The 25,462-nt window shown below is 40.2% G+C and overlaps 1 long non-coding RNA gene across 1 annotated transcript in view; it reads right to left on the bottom strand.

The window, feature by feature from the left end:
* The window catches only part of LOC133219739 (uncharacterized), a 14,532-nt gene extending 3,957 nt beyond the window's left edge, over positions 1-10,575 (bottom strand). Inside the window, exons 1-2 of the long non-coding RNA XR_009727506.1 lie at positions 10,405-10,575; positions 9,558-9,700 (exon numbers count right to left, since the gene is read on the bottom strand). This is a non-coding gene — a long non-coding RNA (uncharacterized LOC133219739). The remainder of the gene's footprint in view (positions 1-9,557; positions 9,701-10,404) is intronic.
* Positions 10,576-25,462: the final 14,887 nt, after the last annotated feature.

Here is a 25,462-nt window from a genome sequence, read left to right on the forward strand (position 1 = left end):
AAAAGGAGACTGTAGCACAGGATGCTGCAAAGGAAACCTGCAAAATACAGACAAAGAAACAAAACAAATGCCTCTTCTGAGGAGACCCATCACCTGCAGAGTTTTCATCTTGGTGCACGATTTGAGGTTTTCGAACAGAATGGCCTGCTAGAAATGTGAGATAAAATACAGCTATAGAATAACTGGTCTGTGTTTCATTAACACAAAATAATTTCTCTGGAATGGGGCAATTTAGACTATTCACCAACTTCATAGTACATCGTGATTTAAGTTTTTCCTGAACCATTCCAAATAAACCCCTGTCTACACAGGGGTACCCCTGTCTACACGTTTTCTCTTAATGCAATAAAAAATAAGACAAAACCCCAAAATAATCATAACAATTGTTAGAGTAGAAAAATAGGAGGAATTACCATGGGAGGAAAAATACATTCTCTGCCAGTATTCAGGTACAAAGCTACCAGGAAGAGGAAGCATTGGGATGCTGATCCATTGCAGACACCATGCGCAGCTGGGGTTCACACAAACCCCAGGTGTAGTTAAGACCAGCTGCTTAGCCTACATAAGAAATGTGAGCCCTGCCACAGCAGACCATGTTAGGGCATAGACCTCAGCCAGAAGAGATGGATGCCCCACCAACAGGGGATGTGGAAGACTCACCAAATGGTGGTGAAGTAACTGCCTCTCTGTGATTAAAATGATCCCTCAGACCTCTCTTAAGACCAAGGCTGGGGATGTCAGCTCCATAATGTTTATGTTACTAGAGTCTGACAACTTAAGTTCCATACCTAAATCCGTGCCCCACAAATAGTTAACATTGGAGAAGAATCCCCGGACAAAATAAGGAAGAGCTGCCCACTGTGTGGGCATAAACTTCAACATACCACCTTTCTGCAGTGTGTACAATGCTGCATCTGTAAAACACTTCATCCACCTGAAAAAAACACCCCAAAACAGTTCAAGACAGTGAGTGTAAACATATTCCCATAACACATGAAGTAGGGACAAGTGGACAAGTACTTGACTACATGAGTTTCACAGCTCACTGGGTGGCATTCCAAAAAGCATCTGTCACCGCCACTGGCAATGGATTTTGAAAACAACTGTATTTTGCATCTCAGAGTTTAACAGGATCTCACAACTGCCAACCAACTAGCTAAGCTTAAAGACCTAGGAAATGTGCACCTTCCCTCTCCAAACCTTGTCCTTGGCTATATTATCACTGACAGGAGTGACAGTGTTGCTAGGATGGTGTGAGACAGCAAATTCACACGCAGCTCTGCCTTGTCAGATCAGCACTCCCTGTCTAAACCTGTCCACTATTCTCTTAAGAGCAATTTTGGTTTTTATTTTTATGTATTTTATTATTATTATTTTTTTTAATACTGAACACGTTCCACTAGAGGTTTGCAAACTTTTACCCATTTTGGCAATTCCAAAAGAGCAAGTACAGGGTTAGAAAATATATTGTGTCTTGCAAGAAAAACGGTAACCACTTGCCACCTCCATGCTGAGATGTAGGTACAGGAGAGGTGTTTATAGTAGCTAAAAGTCCAGAGTTAGGGTAGGTGGGGTGGGCAAAGAAAGTAGTCTCTTTGTGCCACTGGGAATTTGGCTGCAATAGAATCAGTATTTACTTCTACTTGCATATTACTATTAGATGTGAGAAACTATTGCGCTGGGGGCCATATTAATGCATAGCAGGAGAGAATCCATATCCTGAAGAATGTAAAGATTAAAAGAAAAAGGATGGGGAAAGAATGAACACCCAGAGAGGTCAAATCAACTGGCCTGAGTTCAGTGGCAGTCAGAAACAAACCCCAGATTTCTCTTCCCCAGCATTCATTCATCTGAAATAGGCTATTCTCCTGTACAGGCCCACTCGGGGGCCGTAACTGAACTGTGCAGAGGAGCCGTCCCTTAGCCAGAGATAAGGGTAGAAAATAGAATTTAACCATGAACCAAATTACTGGTTTTGAGTTGTTTTAGTCTACTATCAAAACTTTAAAAAATGTTAACTTTTTATATTAATTCAAAAAGCATCCGAGTTTATCCTTACCTATCTACCTGCAAAACTGCTGCTGCAAAATAATAAAGGTCACTGGCTTTTGATAAGAAACTACTAACCTGAAGTTGCACATTTTTATCCCAAAGACCCATTCTGCCCTATCAGCAGCATTATATCAGTTCAAACAAGAGAACTTGGGCAAATGCACGCTAGAGGCTTCTGCTGATGAAAGTATATCATCAAGGAGTGTAAAATGGTGTGATAGCTTACCATCTTGGCCTTTCCTGGCGCTTTCTCGTAGGGAAACAGCAGCAAAAGGCAGTCCTGCACTGAACAGTCTCCCACAGAAATGCAGGGAGAATTGTTGTTCCAATCACCTGCTCTGGCATATGCAATAACTTCTCAGCATAGGTTTGTTCAATATAGATGGGACAATCCAGGCAGGACACCCCATGGTTCTGACAACCCAGGAAAATCTTTCAGTGTCTAAATACATGAACCTGTTTCTGCAGTGCTCAGCTCTGGGATGTTTTGCCTCCAAATGTGCAGAGACCCACTTTGATGCCCCTGTGAAGGAGAAGAAAGAGGGAATTGAAAGTCCGAGGAAGCGGCGTGGTGTGTTGGGTTAGTTCTTACTCAGCAGCCCACATTTACCTGCTGCAAACACTGCTGGCAGGTGACAGAGTTAATGGGTGGGCTGTGGCAACCAAAGGGCTGTGAAACTGCACAGATACTTGCACATATCTCTGTCTGAAAGATTTATTTTGGTTGCTGATGTTTCTTCTCTTACCCACAGTGTGTTCTGTTTTGAGCTTGATTTTGGGCCCAGCTGAGAATTCAAAGTACTATTAGAGCTTATCTTCCCAAACACTGTTGTACTAACATCGGTTTCTACCATACGAACACAAAAAATATAAAACCTGAACCATCTTTCCAACATATGACTCAGAAGCACGTTCTTTTTAAATACAGAATGGAGAATACAGATGGCACTGTTCATCACTCTTCTTTCCAGGCTGCAAGGCATTATTGTCCATTTAAAATACCTACAAAATTAAAACATGTATTGGAAATCACAAAGAATTTTTCTTCCTAGCAGCTGTATAGCAAGTTAACACTTAAGTTTTTACAAGAGGTTGTCTGCACTTATTAGTGGTCTTTGGCTAAGTTGGGACTGAAAAACCAGGTTAAAAAAGAGCAACCTCCGCTGAAATCAAAACGATGTTTGTAGTAATTGCTTAATGATGTTTTTTTCTACTTCTGTGCTAGGAACTATAGCTTGGATTATACAAATTCTTTACAGGGGGGTAGTAAATGGTCATTCTCTCTATGGATTTACAAGATCAATCTTGGTAATTTGTTAGTTACAGTGTATGTAATGTGATATTATTGCTCATGTTACACAAGAGGATTACATGGCTTACTAAATAAAGCAGGGGTCTTTACGTTAGGGACCATACTTCCTTCCAGACTGATGCCTAGAAAAGTGAAATTAGATTGGTGATCTCAGCCTTAGAACCATCTCTGGTGAATATAGACTGAGACCCCCAAATGACCAAACACAGCAGAGTCAATCACTCATCTCTATGTGCTCGCCCCTAACACCTGGATCCCAGATTCTTAAACGCTTTTTATTCATCAGCTAGTGAAACACACTGATGTGTGATTTTTCAGTGCAAGATTTACCAAGTCCCAGATTTGTGCCTATGCTGCTTTTAGATTATTAGGGGGTCTGTGAAGTTCTATTCAGGTTGTGTAAGGGTACATTGAGCTACTCTTTTTAATAGGCTTCATATTTTGCTGTCTGAAAATCCATCCCTATTTCACCTTTGAATTTCAGGGTGAGGAGGTATTACTATTACTGTGTTGGATAGTTGATATAAATCAGAGAGAATAGAAAGAAAAAAGAGATATTAAAATGTGAAGTTTTGTTTGAGTCCAAGTTTTCTCTTTACAACATTTTTCCTCTTGGACGTCCTTGCTTTGATATTCTGCTGCTCAGGCTAAAATCTTTTTTTTTTTTTTTTCTTTTAATTTACTTTTATTTTGCTTCTCACAGATTAAATTCTTTTCCTCTGTCCATGAAGGTTGCATCTTTTTATTATTTGCAGACCATTCTCTGTCCATAGATATCTTACCTCTCCTTTCCATGGCTAATTTTAACACTTTTTCTGAGCCCTGGCTAGCATTTCAATATATTTCAAGTGAAGTGGGTCCTACAATTGAACACAATATCCCACACGTAGCTGATAAAAAGAGAACCACCTAGGATCGAGTCATTAATGCTTATCTTCATTTGATTATTTTCCCCATTCTGAAATGTTTGAATACATTTTTTATTGATTAAAGCAACTGCACTGACAGCTTTAAGCCTGCCAGTCTCTCTTTATCCACAGAAGGGTAAAGCTCAGCTTTGCTGTGCCAGTCTAGATCAGCCCTGACTACACAAGACCATATCTGTTGCTGACTGAAAGATCTGTATTTGAGTAAAGTCAGCCTAGTCATAGACCTCTCAACACATCTACCAACCTTTTGCATTGCAAACTCAGTGAGGAAATGAATAATGCTCAGAATTTTCAGAAATACTTAGGGACTCAAAGACATAGGGCACATCTAGAACAAGGGCTGACCTGAATGTCAACCCAAAATCACATATCCACCACCCTTTTCTACAGCAAGCCTCTTAGAGTGACTCCCAGCATTAAGCATGCATAAGCCCAAGAAGCCTGGCATCTGTACTCCCGTATCCTCTCTTTTCCCTTTAGTATAGTACATTGAAACACTGGAAGCGTGTTGTGGTACCAGTCCCACAAAATCCCTTTCCCTGATTTCAGGAAGAAATCACATCCTGAGACTTTTGTGTGAGCCAGACGTGGAAGGGCAAACAAGCTGTCCATCTGCTAGTGCCAAAACCTCCCCTGTCTAGCTGCCTCAGACTGCTTGAGGATGCTCATTGCTGAAAGCTCTAAGAATAAAGGGTCCCTAAAGCCAAGCAGTGGAAATTTGGGATGAGATTTGTTAACATTCATTTGAAAAACATCTCCACTCCATTCTGTGCAGCCTTTTTAAGTTCATACACACTTCTGAGGAATTCAGCTCTGTGACACAACATGAATGAATGAATGAATGAATGAATGAATGAATGATAAATACTAAGGAGTCCTCAGTATATCTTCAGGCTCTACTGAGAGAGGCAACAAGACTACCATTTACCTGAGTAATTGTGCTTTTCAGATGAGACAGCTGAACTATCAGGAAGGCAGATGTGATTACCTATTCTTCTTAAGAGGACAACAAGGGCTGTAACTAATCGCTCACTTCTGGTTACTGTTGACTAAGACTACTTGAACAAATGACTTATAGATCCAAGTATCTGCATCCCATTGGCAAGTTCCAAAAGCCACTTGGTCACTTCACCGCAAATACTGCGGCCGTAGTGCAATGAAGCTCTAATGAGTAGTTTCAGCAGCCTTGGTTTGGCTTTGCACTTTGCTAGGACACAGGCATGTTAATAGGCAAGGGATGGGTAATTTGAGGGATGTTTTCTGCATTTTTGTTGCTGCTAAAATAGAATGAAAACTTGCTGTAGTTTAGATCAGGGGAAGGAATTCCAGCCCCTCAGGCTGAGAAGGCACATGGCTGGGTCACTGCTTGGAGCTGTGCTAGTTCATGGTGGCTGCTATCACCAAAGCATCTCCCTGCATAGGACGGCACATGAGGGGCACAGGCCTGAATCTGGAAGAAAGCTGAGGAGCAGCTGGACATCTGAGACTAAAAGAGGCAGAGGAGGTGAACCCCTCTTAGGTACCATTGAGGCTATTTGTGATCCCCAGATAAAACAAATGTCAGGGAAAGACAGGATAGGATAGAAACCCAGTTCCCAAAGAGGTCAACTAAGGTCTGACAGGAGCAGTTTCCCCTCTTATTATAGAGATCCCAGATGTGTAATTCAGCTGGCAAGCGGAGGAGGAGCAAGGACATTCTACAATAATTAATGTAAAAGGATTATTGCTTTATGCAGAAGAGATGTGGGAGTGAGAGTGACAGAGGTCGGGAATTCTGCTCTTTGAGATGTTCATAAGGGAGCAACGAGCTTGTGTGATTACTGGACTCATAAGAGAACTTACAAATGCATTTGTCAGTGCAGTTTCTTCCATTCCCAGATTTTTAACTCTAGTTCAGTCTTTCCCCTCTGATCACAGGTACAAATGCCTCTGGCTTTCTGGAAGTGACTAGAGCAGAACTGACTTGCTAGTTTTTACCCTAAGAAACTGTTGGTAGCCTACAGGTAGAAATCAAAAGCTTGTCAGTTGGGATTTGGGTAAAGTAAGACTTGTAGGTGGTACAAGTGCTCAGATCTGCAAATTAGCCTGGTTTTTGTACTTTTCTTGCTTTACCAAAAAATCCAGAGTGAAACTTGCCATTCTGGGTTATTTCCCCATCAATCACACAGACAAATGGAGCTTTGGGCTCACACCTTCGGGTTTTGTTTCAGAAATGTCTGCAGAGAATGAAGAGGCAGCTCCTGATCATTTGGAAATCATTAATTACAGTGTTCAGAAAGTCAGTTCAAATTAATTGACAAAGGACAAAATATGCAAGTGTTTTTTCCTATGAAAAGTTGGTGATTAAGATTTTAAGAGGCGAAACATATCTTAGGGTTCAGTCAGTATTATTTACATATTATTACGTTATTATCTCAATTATGACTTGTTCAGGGATGTTTACTTACTGTGAAATTATCTATGACTGTGGGTTTTGATAACTGCTTAGTGAAAAATTCTGTGTTATAAAGCCAGATTCAGTTTTCTAACAAAATATATCTCATAATCAAACTCAATTTATAGCATATAAATTGATAAAGTTCTCTGTTGTTTCCACACAGCATACAAAGAAGGTGATCTCTCCAAGATGGCAGAACTGCTTCTAACAGTGACATTTCCAAAAGGTATTTCTTTTCCAGCACCATAGAAAAGCAGGTTGCCAAGAGGAGGCAGGCAGCATGCATGGGAAGATCTTTCCCTCCAACACATTTTCTCCTGAGGGCATCACACAGCAAAGTCCAATACACTGTAAAAATACACTTCCTTAGTACATGTGGAGCTTCACCTGACAACTTCTGGTACAATAATTTCCCCTTTTGCGGATGAGCTTTATGGAAAAGCTCTTGGCCAAACAGCACATTGAATATCAGCTGACTGGAGAGCCTACCCCCAGAGGCAACTTTCATGCCTATAGAGTAGCAGAGGACTTCAATTCCAAACCAAGTATTTTCCCTTTCAAGCAAGGTATTTTGATGTCTTTATTAACAGAAATAAATACTATATAAAGCAAACACTTTTGAGAAAGAAATCTCACATGGTCAGAGTTAGAGCTGCGTGACTGACTGAAATTATTGGTAGGCAAATGGAAATTTTAGTAGGGATAAAAATAATCACTAATTTTCAGTTTTGCTGAAATGTATCTACTTATTTATTTGTTGCACTTATTTTTGGAAGATAAAACTACAAACCACCAAAATTTCCCGTTCATTGTAAACTTTGGTTATTGGTGTACTCTATCCATGACACAGCTTCCACAGCCTGTGCTGCTTTCCATAATGGCAGCAGAGCTCAGAAGAGACGATCACAAAACAAGGGTAATTTAAAATACTACTGTTGAAAACATCTTTCAGTTGAACTCTGAAATTCCTGAGACGTGACCTCTATGGTTAATTTCAAGCCTACTGATTGGGAAGGAACTTCTTAAATCATGGCATTCATAAGAAATAAAAATCGACATGGAATGAGTCCAAGGCAAATGTTTTTGATATACAGGCTCAAATCTAGATTTTGAAATCATGCAAGACTGTTGAGTGCAATCAGTTATTACTTCCTCACAAACTCCATTTTCAAGCAAAAGTCTGTTTTATAAGCCTACCAACATTCAGTGACATTTCACTCAAATTATGCATGTAGGTTATATGAACACAAACACAGAATTTATAGTTTCATTTAACTATATGGAATAACACAGGTACAACGAACAAATGCAAACTCCAAAGCTAAAGGTCAGACCCTGCTAAACATATCACTGTTCATACTTCCAGGAGCCCCCTTTGTAAGGTATGGGACCTCTGAATTTTTTGCTATCTGGTCCTCACAACGGGGCACAGGGGAATTTGTTTGTGTTTTAGAAGTTAATCAGCCTTTTGTGGCAGTAACTCTAAAGTAAAGTGTTACCTGGTGTGCCAGGAATGTCCTGTTTTCTTTTGAGGGGAGCCTGCCAAGGTACTGCATTACCATCATATGCCATTCATAACCGCTCACTATTATCAGCTTCTCAGTTTCATCTCCTGGATCAGCAGCAGTTTCTTAAAAGTGTTTATTTTCTTTGCTAACCTAGCAAAGGGCTGTCACAGCACATTGGATTATAGCAGCAAACTGGCCAACTGGAGCAGCAGGACTGCTCACCCGTCCCCAGCCTCCCATATCCTCATGGAGGTGTAGCTGGAGGTGCACTGTAGGCTGTCTCACTTACAGAAGGGGAATGAAGACAGGCTACAACTTTCCATGGCATGTATAGGTTTCATCTCTCCTCTTTGGCAAACCACTGCTGTCAGAGATGATGCCCATCCTTCGGGGATTGATAAAATACTGCGCAAGGGCAAACAATTTGCTATTGCACTGCACCAGGCTGCAGCAGACAGGAGGTAGGTTAGCAACATTTTTCCCAAAGAAGGATGACTTCATTGCCTTGTAACAAAAATCAAAATGTTCTTCCTCCACTTCATGTTAGAAAAAGGACTGAAGCAGACCAAAGGGACCCCTGCAAACTCTGTATAAGGCTGGGAAAACCTTTCCAGCCACATCTGCAGAAGAGGACAGATGACAACCCATTTGCAAGTGCCAGTGGAGACAGTTGTAGTTGATTTGTGAGAGCAGCATGTGAAGTCTGGGTAGCATCTACTGAGATTTGCCTGGGCAACCTCTGCAGTGGACTGGGCTGCCTGGCCCAGCCCCTGCAGCTGAGGCTGCTTGCAGTGGGATCCTCTGCCTCAAGAGCCTTGCTGGTGTGCTGCCTCCTCTGCCTCAGTGTCTGTGCTGTGTGCTGCTGCCACAGGGGCTTCTCCCACCATGTCCGTGCTGCCCATGCCTGGGACATAGCCTGAATTAACTGAAAGCATAGCTCCATTCCCACTGGGCATCTCCCCTACCAGAACCAGGCAAAACAAATGACGATTTTGCACTTGTAGCTGATTGTTCCACTAGATAAATTTCTGAGTGAAATGCCCTTAGGTAGGGGCACTGCAAATTATTGCATGGATCAGTCTAAAACTGAGAAAAACCCTGGGGTTGAGTGCCCTCTCCACCTAAGCAGGGACTTCAGTGCTACACCTGAAGGGCATCCCCCAAGGTCCCCATCCTTATCCCTCCCAACACGCACAGAACAAATCACCCTGACACTGCCTGTGGCACAGAAGACCTCAGCAGGCAAAGAGAAACTTTTTACATCTCCAAGAGCTCCTGCACTCAGCACTTCAAAGCAGGTCAGAAATGCTTTGTCTCACCGTTTCAGACTGATGGCTGTCACCACTGCGTGCTCTCCGTGTAGAATCAATTAGTAATAGGCAAAGTCTCTAGTGACTCTGCAGAGGCGGATTTTCTTCCTCTTCTGAAACACCGTCAAGGTTCTCTCATCAAAGGATTACTCCTATGACAAGAAAGCAATGTAATTTAATATAAGCTGAGAGGGAAATGGAAAACTCCCCCACCTGAGGCTAAAGCTGGGACTGTTGTATCTGGAAACACAGTCATATAATCTCCTAAATGATTTCTCACCTCTGCCTCAAAAAAGCACCAACCCAATGCCAAAACAGCTCTTTCAAAACACCCTTCCATAGCGTACACATGTAAGGGAGAAAATTAGCTTAGGTCAGTCCCACACAGTTAATTCCCCATTTCAGATACAGTTTTTATTTGTCCTGTATAGAAAGAGGAAAAGCATTACAGAAAGAAATAATTTTGTCAAACCCTGCTTAGACTCCTTTTAGACCCTATTTCCAGTTGTTATAAATTAGAAGCCAATAGATCTGTGCAGTTTACAGCAGTGAATTTCTGACCCATTGAGTTCTAGAACAGGAAACAGGTTTATAAGATAAATGGCCACAAATTCCCTATTACTTGGCATATTTTTTTAAGACGATGCATTCTTTTGGCAGCATAGCACACTTATTACAGGCACCCACATTTCTGTCACAAATATTTCAGTAAAGTAGCCTTTTTAAAATATGATATCATTTGTGGATGGCCATGGACTTGCTGGTGTGTGTCCATTCCTTCAATTAGGTTGCCTGATGGTTGTATCCCTTTTTCTTCCCTCCCTCCAGCTCTTTTGCGGTCGCATGTTTTATTTACCAACCTAGCTTGCGAGAGCTGGAGGAAAGGTACTGTCTGTGCTTTCCTCATACAGAATGGATTCCAGAGACATTTTAGTACTATTCAGAAAGAGATCTTGGCAGGCCTTCCCCGTCACGGTAATTCACATTGGCTTAAGGCTTCCACCCAGAAAAGAGAAAAGCAAATATCAGTGAAGGAACAATTTTCCTCATTGTTTACACTTTCTGAATGAACTTATGCATGAAACTCGTGGCTCTCAATATTCTAACCTCCTTTCATAGAATAAAACATTTCCTAGACATGGTGGCTGTTTCCACTTGGGTGCTGTTTTCTCACAGTGCCCATGGTTTCATAGTCAAAGTGCCTTTGCTTGCTTTGCTAACCCTGCACAGCAGGCAAAGGGGCTCAGCCTTCAGCAATCTGGATTCACATGAGTTTTGGGGTGACAGAAAGAACAGCTAGAACAAAAAGCAACTAGAAAATAGTTGGCATTAAAAATAATCATCATCATCATAGCCCTGCCAGGAGAATTAAGGAGAAACAGGGCAGAGCTAGCAACAGGAAAGCAGGCAACAGGGTGTTTTGCCTACATCAGGAGGATGCAGAAGAGCACTCCTATCCCACATGGCACCACCATAGCCTTGGACCTCCCCAGACTCAATTTCAGCTAGTAAAGTGCTGAATCAGGTTTTAAATACCTTGCTGTTCTTAGGTACTTTGTGTAAGCCTTTTTTTTTTTTATGAGGAGAAAAGATTGCCAATAATTTGGTTTTCAGAGAGAGACTTCAAATTCACCGAAGACTGAGGGTGTGCAGGTCTGGATTTCAAATTCATCCAAAAGTTGTATGAATCCTGAATTGAGCCTAACTGAGCCTTTAAAGAGTTCTGTTAATTTTTCCCTCTATTAGAAGCGGCTCCAGGTGAGAGCACCAAAATGCCACCAAGGAAATTCTTGTGGCATTATTTCCACCTTAGTTATAAGGAGAAAATACCAAAAAAAACCCTAATCATAAAGGCTGAGAAAAAAAAAAAAAAAGACTTTTTTCTTTTTAATTAATTTTGTTCTTTCCCTTTTTCTCTTTTCCACACCAAAATAACACTGGCAAGTGGAGAGCGCTTTCCCAGTGCGTTCCCAGAGGAACAATAGAGTTGCCTACGGTAAGGGCAAACTTTCTTGGACGGGAGACACAATTTCCTTTGCAGCCTCTACAGAACTACAAAAAAGCTCTGCTGGATGCAGGAACCACCAGCCTTATTGGCTTTCCACTGCAGGAGTAAGATGTATTCCTTCAATCAGACGTTTATGTAAAAAATAATAAAAGAGCACAAAAAATCACATAATGCAGCAGATATAAAACAGTCCTGGGGAGACGGATAGAAACTTGAAAACAGCAGACCTGATTTAGTGTCTCTGCAAGTTGTTCAAGCAATCAGTCCTAAAGAAATGTATGGCTGAAGAGGACATTAAGGGCTGGCCTTAGGGATGACTCTACCTCAGGAACAGCACAGAAAGGAGATAGAGGTGAGAAAAAAAAGAAACAAAAGGGGTTACAAGATTGGCTCCATTTGAGGGCATTATGTTATTCCCATCAGACAGTTTCCTCTTTGGGTTTTCATACTTGAGAGGTTGGATAAGCCTTGGACAAGCCTCTGACCTTTTAAATGCTTAGCTGAAGCTGGAATTCCAAACCTTTTGAAGCTGGCCCATCACAAACACTAACATGCAAACAGCTTCCACATAAACATAAAAGGCACAAGGCACAATTTATAACAATGCCAGTGTGCCAAAGAATACTACTGAACCTGTCTAAAGATGGTTTTTCACATGTACCACACACTGAAAAGTAGCTAGACTAGCTCAAGGCTGCATTTAGAAGTGTTTTACTACATCTATCATTGCTTTATTGCTTCAGAAGCAGTGTGCAAAATTCAGCTGTTTCACTTCGCATCAGATTGCATTGGCACTTCCTTCAAACTTCAGTTCCTGAGTTAGGAGCCTAACAAATCAGCAGGATTCTCCTGAGGTCCAGCTATTAATATTTATGATTTGTATTCAGAAGCTCAGCTATGCTGTCTTTGTGGCAGACACATTACATTAAATAATTTGCTTCAGATAATGTATACTGTTGCATTCTGGTTGAGCTAAGAGGGCTACAGGAATTCAAGATTACTTTAGTAGATTCACATGTAATATTCATAAGTCTTCTCCTTTCATGATATCAGTGTACTTGTAAATTCCATCTCAGATACTCTTCAGACTACTCAAAACTCATGTGCCATGGAAGCACCAGTGAATACAAGTTTATAGGCACATGAATACGAGGTTATAGGCACACTGTCATTTAAAAGCAATAAAATAACTATTGTTATTCAGCAGAAAGATGCAAACCACACCTTCTGCATGCTTTTATTATAGCAGTCTCTCTAGAAAAAGCCAACATAATGCTGTTTACCATTGCCTTTTCATGCATATGTCTTTAAATTCCAGCACTTCACATGGACTTTCTGCCATCAAGGATTAGCTACACTGTCGATGCTCATTCATCAGTCCAGTTACTCTACATTTCTCGACATTCTTCAACAGTTATCAGTCAGCCACTTGGATGTGTAGTCCAAGAAACTACAGTGATTTGGGCAGCAAATATGATGCGGTTACTGGGAGGAAGTTCAGGGAGATGTACTGGCAAGATTAGGGGAAGAGCATTTCCTATGATTTTCTGACCACCAAATTAAAGGCTATTATACAATATTGTTAAAACTGACTTGTAGTCTATTTGCAATTCTTTTGTACATACAGCTATGAAAACTGAGCTTGAAAAAACTGGGCACTCACAGAGACAGTGTGTCTTTTCCCAGCTGACTGAACAAGATCCATGAAATTCAGAGATACGCTTTGCAGAACAACTATAACTATCCCATCTGTGCTCTGCAGTACTCAAAAAATACTCTTATGTTCTTAAATCTTTTGACAGTATATCTGAGCAACAGTCATTTGTAGCAAACGATAACATGGACAATACCAACCTGTAAAAGCTTCAGTCATGTAACATTCAATGCTTTGAGGTTATCTTCTGTTTGCTTGAAGGCAAGGAACTATAGCTGATTTTGCCTTGAAACAAGTTACTAGTGATTTTAGCTAGTTAAATATAAGATGATTTCTATGCATGTCTTTTTCTTAATCTTCAAAAACATAGGGCTTACATGCTGGGTTAATGCACGACACAGTACAAGTTTGGCATCTCTATCTCTTACCTTATAACAAACAAATGTGGCTTCTCATGGGGAGTCAATAAAGCCTGAACGACTTGTATTTCTTTCAAGGATATTTTGATATATTCATTTGTCTGACCTGCTATCCAGAATGCTACCTGTATTTTTCTCCAACTTGACCCCTGCTCCAAGGGGGAAAAGGGTAACTTGGATGTTGCTAACTATCTGCTCCTCCCCAGACAGGGTTTTACTTTTGGGCCCTTTCACAAAGTCATCCTGGATGCCAAAAACCAGAGGAAAGTCACAAGTACACTGCAGTAGCAAGAGTACATCAGAAGTGGAGAGGGACCCGAAGGAATATCATTGTTAGGGCAACCATTAAGCAAGGCTCCTCTCAAGCATGTATGCATTGAAAATGCATATGAGGCTCCAGACTTCAGTAAATGGTTGAATAAGTTTACTGACATGACTCATTCTATTGCTATGTCTAAAACAAATCAATTTTAGCTATTCAGCTTTGATGAACGTTAAGGTCACAGCAACCATAAAAAACAAAAAGGCACCTGAAAACATTAACAACATGGGAAAAATATGGGGTTTAGCTGAAAATAAACAGAAGAAATTTCAAAACAAAGAGCAAGTTTATTTCTTCTTTCCCAGAAAGATTACCTTCTCTCATAAAAGGAGCTTGTTATTAAAGTTCCTTTGCTTCCCCAGGAATGATATTGTGGTTCTGTAACACTGTTAGACTGGTCAAAGCTTATGTGGGCCACAGAAACCAAGGCAATGACAGTGTTTATGAGAGCTGGAAGCAGGAAGAGGGTGAGAAAGATGAGGAGAGACAATATTAGTCATCTACAAAAGGAAGAGCTAGGCAAGAGGGCAAAATTGCTGAAGGGTAGATAGAGTTAGCAGTGCAGAAACACAGCCAATTTGTTTTTAGTAAAAGGGAAAAGAAAATTGTATGTGCTCAAAGAAAAGTCCTTGAAAGTACCTGACAGCCAACTCTGACTGAAGGGGAAAGAAAGATTAATTTGAGCAATTTGGGTCTAGCAAAATCTTATTTGTTAACCCCTTTTGTTCGGTAAATTCAGATCAAAGTGCTTTTGCTGATAAGGAATTTAGGGCCAAGTCACACAGGATCCTGTAAGACTAGGATTTCATATAGGGCTCTGCTGCTGAGTGCTTCAGCTGACTGAAGCCATGGTAGCTGAAACTGCTTGAGTACATCTATGCCTACACTTTATATTTTCTCCTATTCTTAGTTTGAAGTCATTGCTGGAGTTCCACACAGGAGGTCACAATTTGGGCATCAAATGCGATATTTTCCATCCACTGGCTAGAACCTAACAAACATTGCCTTAAATAAATTTGTGCCCATGCCAAATTCAAAATTAACTTCCCAAGCCAAGCTAGGGATGATGGGATGGGGCCAAGAGGCCCACAGCTCTGCTGTTGAGCTAATGTAGCGGCCTCAAGCTGCCAATCCAACAAGGGAGACTTTTTTATTTAACGTATACATTACACAACGCGTGCAATATTTTCCACATTCGATGAGAAGACTTTATTTATAAGCTGCCTGTGTTGAAATGGTCTCTTATTACAAGGAAGCAGCAAGCCAGGTTGAGCCTGGAAATGAATTCTCATTTTCTCCTTCACTGCAACATTCAGTGACATGTTGCTTATTACCTCCAAAAATATCTTGCAGATGGTTTTGGCCATTTCCTGAACATACAGGCCCTAGAATAATGACATATACTCCCAAAACTCTTCATCTTGTTCAGCCCTCATTACTTATTGGAAGAGTCAGTGAGATACTGAGTTTAAGGAATCATATCTCCCTCCAAGAAGAGTACCTATGGTGAAGACATGCAGTTTTGTTTTCAGCCAGGGAAGTTTCTTTTGTCAACATCAGCAGTTTCAAAGGGTTTGGAATTCTGCAGACAAGTTCATATATAATTATCAATCTTGTCTATTAATGCAAAATTGAGTTAGCTATTTCAGAGTTTGAAAGAATGGGCCAAATCTTCACATCCACAATGACTGCAGTATGAATTGATACTTACACATAAGGAAAAAAAGTCCATAGTTTTGTCTTCTTTCATGGGCTCAGGATGCTTTCTCTGAAAATTACTACTTCCAGATTCACTTGCAATGTCAGCCAAATTTCTTCTCACATCAGATGCTCTTCAATATTCAAAAGAAGTCTTTGCATGTATGAAGTTCTTCAAGTCCAGGTTGGATGAGCCCTTGGGTGATATGGTTTAGAGCGACGTGTCCCTGCCCATGGCAGGGGGGTAGGAACTTGATGATCTTAAGGTCCTTTCCAACCCTAACTATTCTATAATTCTATGATTCTATGCTGTGTAATAATAAGTTATTATGCAGGCCTTTGGGATATCCTGCAAGTATATTCATACTGAAAATGACCATTATATTTCTATGCCCCTGACCTCATTCTAAGTACTTTAGCTACACCTCAGACATCCAAAAGATGGTCTTGGGTCACAAACCCCAAAGAAATTTTCTGAATCCTGGTCCCACAAAGGCACCATCTTTAGCTTCGAGTTAAATGTGTATGTCTGACTGAGAAACATATTTCCCAATCTCATTATTTTTCTCAGCGTTTCCTATTGTTTGGCTTAAATTACTTCCTGCTTGGAGAGTACTTGCAGTACTGGTGGCTGTGAAACCTATTTTGGATATCTGCCTTTATTCATGCGCTCTATAAGGACTTCATGGTGCAATTACATAAACCAGTGCATTGTCCAGTGGAAGTAACAGTGGTATCTCTAAATAATCCAGTTGTGCTGAAAGGAGCTGACTGATTCAGGCTGATAGCCCTCACTCAAGCTCTGGTGCAGCCCTTTCCAGTCCAGGGGAGACCAGATTCCACCCTGCTAGTTGCAACAGATGTTTATTTAACAGAAGATGTGCATTAACCTAGGCAACCAGTACATAATTATTCAAATGCCCTATAAATTAGCACTTTAGTTAACTGTGCTCTCTCTCTCTTTCATATGAGGGAAGAGGGACTAATTAGGATAGAGGATTAATGAGTAATTAAGGACACTTTGAAATAGGCCTATGGAGGAAAGACAGTCTCCGTCTACATAAAAAAATACATCACATTTTAGGCACTTAGAGTTAGAGAGGTGTCAGGGGAGTTTTAAAACGAAAGGCTGTGGAAAGAGCACAAAGATTGGAATGACTCATCCTCTCCTGGGAAAGTCATAGAAACTCTGTCTTTTGAAAAAACCCACAAGTTGGGTCAGAAATCAACACAATTCTGATAGGAAACAATGATATTTCAATAGCAAAGTCCCATTTACATAAATAAATAAATAAATAATAAAGTCCCATTTACATATTGCATGCCAAAATAGACAAGAAAACCACAGGGAAGTACTTATTTCCATACAAATGCCGGAAGTCTAACAGTGTGCAAAGACTGACCTAGGATGTCTGGATTTAAACACTGACAGCAATATTTTTAGGGTCTCTTGGTACATGGTAAAAGACAGTATGACAGCAATATCAACCTGTCAGTGGTGACATGCTGACTGAGACCAGAGCCACTGGAGGAACAGAAAACACAAGGAGGTGAGGCAATTTGATGGTCTCAGCTATATGGACAATTGCCATTTCCTGCAGAAACTACGTTCTTGACACAACTGGTCAGAGAACTTAAAAAACCCCAAACTGTTGAGTGATTAATTCCTGAACCCAGCAAAGGTGCTGCTTGAAATGTTACTTTTGAAAACTCTGAACACAATGTACTCACAATCCACCTCCTTGGAGGACTTAAAAAGGCAAAACCAAAACCCTCGCCCAGGAACAATTAGTTAGTAGGTTAGGCAAAAAGAAGCAAAAAAGAATCAACAAAATTACAAGTGATACAGAGTGGTTTACAGGCAGCACTGTAAAAAATATACGGCTGGCTGGAGGTTTTGAAGGAAGTGAGATAAAAAATGGTAGAGCCAGAGGTAAAGAGGAATATTACAAATAGGAAAACATGCTTCGAAGTGTGGAGATCATATACAATGGAGAAAACCAGAAATGAGTTAAATCAAAGCATGTCAAAAGTAAAACCAGAGTGAGAAAAGACAAAAGTGACTTTGAGAAAGAACGTTCTAACAGAATAAAAACTAATAATAAAAATCTTTTTGAAAACCATCACATCAGAAAACCTGCCCCAGAGCCTTTGGGGCTAAGAGATGATCACAGCCTGATAGGAGCACTTGCAGAAGCTACAGTTACAGCAAAAGAGCTACTGCTCTCTGATTTATTACTGAGAAATTATAGAGGATCCTTTCTTTTCAGGGGAATGAGGTGGAAGAACTGTCTCAAACTAAAAAGCCAGGAGAAAAGGTCTTAGAATGAATCACTGAAATGGAAACAAATTGGCCAGAGAATGTGACATTTACTCAGGAGTCCTAAAGAAATTCACATATGAAATTCTCAGACTACTAGCTTATTCTCAACCAACTTACTGCCTGAATCTCTATCAGTACCATAGTGAGGGAAGATGGCAAACATGACACCGCTTTTCAGAGCAGGCAGATGGGTAGCTTGGGAAAATACAGATCAGCAAGTCTGACTTGTTTATTGGCAACTTGGTGGGAAGTATTTTTGGATGCTGGCAACCAGTTGCATTGACTGGGAGGTCAGTCCAGGTCCCTTTGGCAGAAGGAAGAAACACAGCACAGATCTATTCAGATTCTTTGACAGAATAAACGAGCTGGACCTATGGTATCTGACTGACCTATAACAGTGATTTGGAAAAGAAAGCAAATAGTAAAATTATAGAGTTTGGTGATGGCACCAAAGTATTCAGGTAGCAGAAACTGCCTGATTGCAAGATTGCAATAGAATTGTAGAAGGAAAATAAAATTACACCTAACATTCAATATTAATAAGTCTAAATAAATCCATGCAGAGCGAAAAACATTTATATTTATGGGCTGTTAAGTACTCACCCCAACATAGGAAAGAGATTCTGGAACTTTCATGGATAGGTCTATCAGGTGGTGCTGCTGAGTAGAGGCAAATGAAGAAAATGGAATTTTAGGAGTTAATAGGAAAGTAACAAAGAAAGCAGCAACACAACATTATGCTGTGGTTTGGTGGCTCAGCCAGTCTGTATTGTGCACAACTTTAGTTCCTACATCTCAAAAATCATGTGGCAGAGCAGGAAGGAGAGAGGAAAGCAAGAAGGGTGATCAGCAGTATGGAGTGATTTCTAGATGAGAGGAGAGGAAATGGACTGTGATTCTTCAGCTTGGAAAAGAAATGACTGATGGAAGATACACCAGAGTCTTCAAACCATGACTGGAATAGAAAGGATAATATGGGCCAATTATTTGTTATTTCTCCTGACCCAAGACCTAGGGGATGCCAAAGCAAACTCTCAGGCAGCAGCCATAAAGCAAGTAAAAGGAAGGATTTTTCTCCATAGGATTTATAGTAAATTAATTGCCATCCAATGTTGTGGAAGGAAAAAACCCCAACTATAAATACATAAAAAAATAATTTGACAAATTAAGAAGGGAAAGTAACAGTTCACCAAGGGTTATTAAACCTATGGGTACAGACTTTAGCTAGGAAGTTCTTGGGACTACACTAAAGGCTGCTGGGGTGTAGACATTTGTAATAGATATGCTAAGATTGAAAGAATAGAAAATGAGGTGTATCTGGGTGCTGACACACCAGAAAGAAGAGCAGAAAAAGACACATAAGAATTGCAGGCCCTTGGCACCCAGATTAGCAGATGCTCAAGTTCCCAGCACATGTACATGCAGTTTTCCAGAACACTCAGAATGAGAAATCAAGGAAGATTTGAGAACAGGTGACAAACGCTCACTTGGCTGAGAGATAAAGGCAGGGAAATAAAGGACTGGACCTTTAAGACACCAAGTAAGGCAGACCTTGGGTAAATGTTCAGAAAGAGGAGATAGGATAGAGACAGGTCACAATCATGGTCAGCTCCTGAAAGTACAACAGGAAATCCAGAGCAAGGCTGCTAGCTTAAGGGTTGTACAAGAGGTCATAAGAACTCAATATCCAGTTTTCTTTGTCCTCTTTAACCTCTAGGAACCCTGGCAAGACACAGGTCTTGATGCCTGCATGCTGGCAAGAGTGTTTGGACACATAGGAAGTGGTGCATCTGAGTATGTGAGTATGAGATTGGGGTGAATGCAGTCAGCTTTATCTTAAAACAAACCTGCACAATCACAGCACTGTTGAGGTGGGAAGGCACTTTGGGAAATCATCTATTCCAACCCCTCCTCTGACAGGGTCAGAGAAAGCAGGTTGCCCAGGTTTATTGCCAGCTGGGTTTTGAATGTCTCCAAGGATGAAGACTCCAGAACTTCTCTTGTGTGACACATTCCAGTGTTCAATCACCATAGAATCATAGAATCACTAGGTTGGAAAAGACCTTTAAGATCCTGTTACCCCAGCACTGCTGAATCCACCACTAAACCATGTCACTAAGGGCCTTGTCTAGATAGTTTTCACAGTAAAAGAGTGGCTTCTTATGTTTAAGTTGATTTTCCTCTATTTCAACTTGTGCCCATTGCTTCCTATCCTCTCCTGGCACTACTGAGAAGAGTCTGGCTCCAACTTCTTTATCCAATGCACACACATGGATAAGACCCCCTGAGCCTTCTACAGGCTGAACAGCCACAGCTCCCTCAGCTTTTCCTCGTATGTCAAGTGCCCCAATCATGTTTGTGGCACTAATTGCCACTCCTCTGACAAAGTTTTGGGTTAAGCCTTGCTGTACCTATTCCTACAACTGTGCTACAGTATATATCAGAGGTGAATTATCTCTGGATTTACCCCTCTCAGAACATAAAGCTCTGGTCAGATCCGGTACAGCTGCTTTTAGCTGCCTTCATTGTCCTGTCTGTTTAGGTTCTTTCCCTGCTGTCTTTCCCAATCAAACGAGCATCTCGGGTACAATGAGTATTTGTAATCTCACGTATTTGTCAGAGCTACACACTTCTCTAAATATATAGGGAAAAAAAATATATTTACTTATTTATATATATTATTTAAAATATATTTTTAGATATATAATATAAATACAGGGATATATAGTTGAATACAATATGAACACAATCACAGAGAAAAGGTTTACAGACCTTTTTCCAAAATGGTTCTGAAATGTCAGTGCTGCCTCCCAAGACACAAGGCTACATTCCAACAGTGGAAGCCAGGGCAGCTCATCTAATGAAAGCAGAAAAATGTAGTTATATTTATTGAAGCCCACACTAGAGTAGCAAATAAAAGACCCAGCAAAGCAACGAGGAACTGTAATTGAACTTCAGGTTCCAGTGATGCAGCAGGATAATTGGTTCCCTGCTTTTTATACATACCTCTCTTTATACATCCTTCATTTGGATACCAAAGGTTTCTCAAAATGGTTTGCATTTTTACGAGGAGCCATTAAGCTAAGAATACTGAATGAATTATTTGCAACATCATGAAATGAACTTTCTTACATGTGGACAACAGGGGGTTTTAAATTCACACTGCACTTTAAGCATGAGTTATTTACACTGGGAAAATCTTTTCAAGCTTCAGACAAAAAAAGTGAGATTCATTATATATTGTGCAAAAGCTACCAACTCATATACATGACATCAAGTCATATATTACAGACATGAAGCCTTTCACATTTTACTGAATGTCATAAGGTTTGCAGTTCCCACATTGTGTTTTAGTATTTCTGCCAAAATTGCCAACAAAGAACGTGTCTTTAACTTCTCTGACCCTATTGTGTCAAAAACATCTCTCATGCACCCCATACTGTATCTTTTAGACCTACTCAGTGTTCATTTCTGAAATTTCAGAAATGCTCAATAGGAAAACCTCAGAACATACAATACAGCTTCCTTACCCACATCTGGAACCATACATCTAAAATCATGCCTATGAACAAATGTTATGCATTTTTTTCTCACAAAATTAATGAAAGGTCCACTAATATTGCCACCAAAATAAGCTGGATCTTATAAATGGCTAAAAAAGAAGTAATTGAGCTGATAAAAAATGAATTAATTTTAATTTTGCTATTTATCTCTTTGGCAGGCCTTAAAAATCAATCAATTACGAAAGGCTTAGCTCAGTAATTGTAGTAGGAAAATAGTAACTTCATACTGATTACTGTATCATCCACTGCATAAAACTATTTTCTACTTAGATCCTGATTTATAACTTCCTTTACACATTATTCTCCTTGTTTATTAGGCATGATTAAAATTATCTGATTATTGCAAAATAAGCGTGATACAAAAATACAGGCATGAAATAAATATACCTGATTATTGCAAAATAAGCATAAGTTCACTACTACTTAACCTGCATCTCAGCTCAACAAGGTCAAATATCCAACAGGTGCCTCCCTCACCAGTTAATTAGTGTCATGTATTCCTATTTTCTTTTATCAACTTTGTGACTGCTTGAGGAAACAGACCATTGATCATGATCCAGAGAAAAGACTCGATTTCCTTTACATAGATTCTTCCGCTGTGACAGATCCTCCCAAGGTAGATTCTTCTCAATAAAAGTATGTATAAACACAAAAACTCCTTTGAGAACACACATGCTTGCTTTTAACTCACAGGATAACTGTGAAAAGGTATAGGAATGAGGGATGTTAGCTGAAGTTTATGAAGTGATTTGAAGGTGAATACATCAATTGTTATGGTCACTATGTACATAAGCAGTGAATTTGTATACCCCAGGACTTTTTCAAACACAATTTAATTATGATACATACAGCTTTATTTTTGTGAATTTGAAAAAACCCATGAATTCGTGCCTTTGTTGAGTCCCCAGTGTCTTCTTTCCCATCAGCAAGCATTTGGGGAGTGGGTTATTTTTGTTGTTTTCCTGGAACTTGAACTTCAACCACCTACTTCACTTACTTATAGTTCTTATTTTCACATTCAGGCAGGTTCCTTAGTTGTTGATCTACTTGCAAACGATTTTTCTGAAGACCTTAGGCTGACCTGTCTTGAATTTTATTGCCCTGGGCTATAGCCAGCCATAATAATCTATCAAGAACTGAGTCCCATTCCCTTTGCACAAGCCTTTAACGCTGCCTTAAAGACTACACAACCAGCATCAAAGCCTTGGTCAGGTTATGAGAAAAAGCTTGTAAACCTCACCACTTTGCATATCAGAAAAAGAAACAATGATATATTCAACAAATACCTAGTCATAAACTAAGGATTAGCCAGATTGGACAAGGCATGGAGGAGCTCATGAAAAAAAACCCTCTTCTTGTGCAAGTCTAAGATAGTGTCTGAATAAACTCCACAGGCAATGAGGCGAGCTGAAATGTGCTGAAAGAACTAAGGGTATCCAGGCCTCTTTTTGGAGACATCATCAGTACTATGGCAGAATCTGGATGTGTTGGTATAACCCAATATCCCCAAGTGGTGTTGGTAGTGATGCACAGGTGCTGCCAAAGTTAACTGAGCCACAGGGAAAACCTACAGGAAAAGAACACTCCCCCCTGCCCAATTTAAATATAAATCAATAAAAAAAGGATGCTGAAGAGGCATTGCTTGCAAAAGTAAACATGTTAGAAACAGTTCCCTTTTGTTCTTGAGAGCAACCTTTCACTAACAAAGGATGCACAGAAGAATTAGGGATTTGCCAGAGAACTTGGCACTTCTGTTTGCATGTCTCTTAGGCAGACATTGAAATACAAGGATGTTAACACTTAGGAAACTTTAACCAGTGACAGGAAGCAAATGACAAGGACACTGCTTTAAACCAGCTAAAGACTGGCAATCCTGAGGGTGACACTCAGGAAAGCTGCAGATTACTTGCCAGGGTGTGCAAAAACTGTCAATCAGATGGAACCTATACAATCTGTGTGCACAAAACTCCCTTGTCCAGAACATCAGCCCACTACGTCAGACTTACCACTTTGCCTCTGCGGTACAGTACCCTGTCATGGAGATAGCACTGGTTGGAGGCAGAGATAATGAGACATGGGGTCACATCCCATCAGCAGTACCCACTGTAGTCTACCCTGTTGTAAAAAGAATATGTACACAAATAGAGATTTTCTGCACACATCAACATGTTATAGCTCAGGAGCAAACCGTTGTCTGGTTCTGTGCACAGTTGGTCGATATCAAGCAGCGAGGCCATTTAATCACTGACAGTGAACCAAATTCACTCAATTTTTCAAATGCATTATATTTATACAACCTGTGTTTTAATTCCTGTTTACATAATAGCAGCAGCACTTAAGCCCATTAACAGAAAGAACTCAAACAAAGCACAAGGACAGATTTCCTACAAAGTTTTCTATTTCCTTTATGGGGTCACAGGTGCACAGTGATACCTACAGAGTCCATTTCCATGATAAATATCTGGGCACCCGGGTTTTATAGTGTTGCCTGGATCCTAGACACTCCCAGGGACATCCTTTTGGTAGCTGTTCATCAAAACAATCGAAGACAACATTTTGATAACGCACAGAAGACATCAGATAAATGAGTTTAAATTCTTTGAGAAAGATTTCAGCTCAGAATTCCTTAACTTCCCAGTAATGAGTGAACTTCCTGTGCTGGATGGCCATAACTGGTCTACAAATTAGCTTAGTCTGTTTACCAATGTCCTTCATAGTACCAAAGCTGAACCAACAATTCCTTCGTACTTAACCTATCTGTAATTCTTTCATTATTTCCATGAGTTTGGTCCAAGACCTATCATGAGCATGCAATTACAGTAATGCAATACAACACTCAAGATTTTATAAGTCAGAATATAAAACCATTATTATCAATAAGCCTACAACATAGATTGCAGGAAGCAGACAATTCTGGATGTCCATAATGTATACTATTGCATCACCTTGCAGATTTAACACAGAAGTCAAGACTGGTTTGCCTTCCATTAGCAAGCTCTCTGGCTGTATGCTGAGGTCTGGTATTACAACAGGTTAAGTAAAAGGAAAAGGAGAACAGTTCTGTCCAGGCTACAAAAATGATATAACTACACAAAGATGATAATATTAATCTCACAGACAACTGAAATGGAAAGCTCTGCTTCGTTGGGTGCAACCTGAACGTGTACTGTATCATTCCTGGATACATGCAGCTGGATATGCTCTGGTGGACAGAGGGAAAGAGATAACACTCCTACCTGTCAAGACAAGCAATATGGTTTTGTCTGTTGTGCTGAATAAAGGCACCATGGCATGGGAGGGAGGCTGAGCCTCTCCATAGAGGGAACTGTGCACAGCATGCTTTGGCTGTCTATTTGGGGTCTGTTTGATGCAGCACAGATGCAGCGTTCCTGACATCCAAAGGGAGACAAGATTTACCCACTATCTATATTCTTTTTCCTATTTCTATCTTATTATTATGAAAGCAATTTCATTACTTTATTTGTAGCAATGCCTTTCTTACTGAGATCCAGAAAGAACGGTATACCCCCTCTGAGGAGCAGAACACCCTCCAAGGTTATAGGTGTGGCCAGGGAAACTGTTGATGCAACTGCAACCGTGTTGTCAGAAATCACCATGCAGCTGCCAGAACTGGAATAAGTTTATTTCCATAGTCCACTCTTTTGATTAAAACATTATAGAGCTCAGTTACATTCCCTCTCAGAGCAGGTATGATCTAGATATATATAAGGACAACAATAGGGAAATTCAGCCTTCCTGTTAATCATATAAAAATGTCTGAGCAAGATTTCTCACTAGCTTTTAAAAAACTAATTACCAATATGTCAGCAGATTATGTATTGTGGATGCGTGTTTAGGGTTAGGGTTAGGGTTAACTAGCATAACTACAGACTTGGAAAGTGCAGGCCAAGCTTTATTCCCAGGTCT

Source organism: Neopsephotus bourkii, unplaced genomic scaffold, assembly GCF_033783945.1.
Source record: "Neopsephotus bourkii isolate Nb327-2 ecotype Australia unplaced genomic scaffold, CSIRO-AGI_Nbou_v1 NB_1373, whole genome shotgun sequence".
Classification (NCBI taxonomy): domain Eukaryota; kingdom Metazoa; phylum Chordata; class Aves; order Psittaciformes; family Psittacidae; genus Neopsephotus; species Neopsephotus bourkii.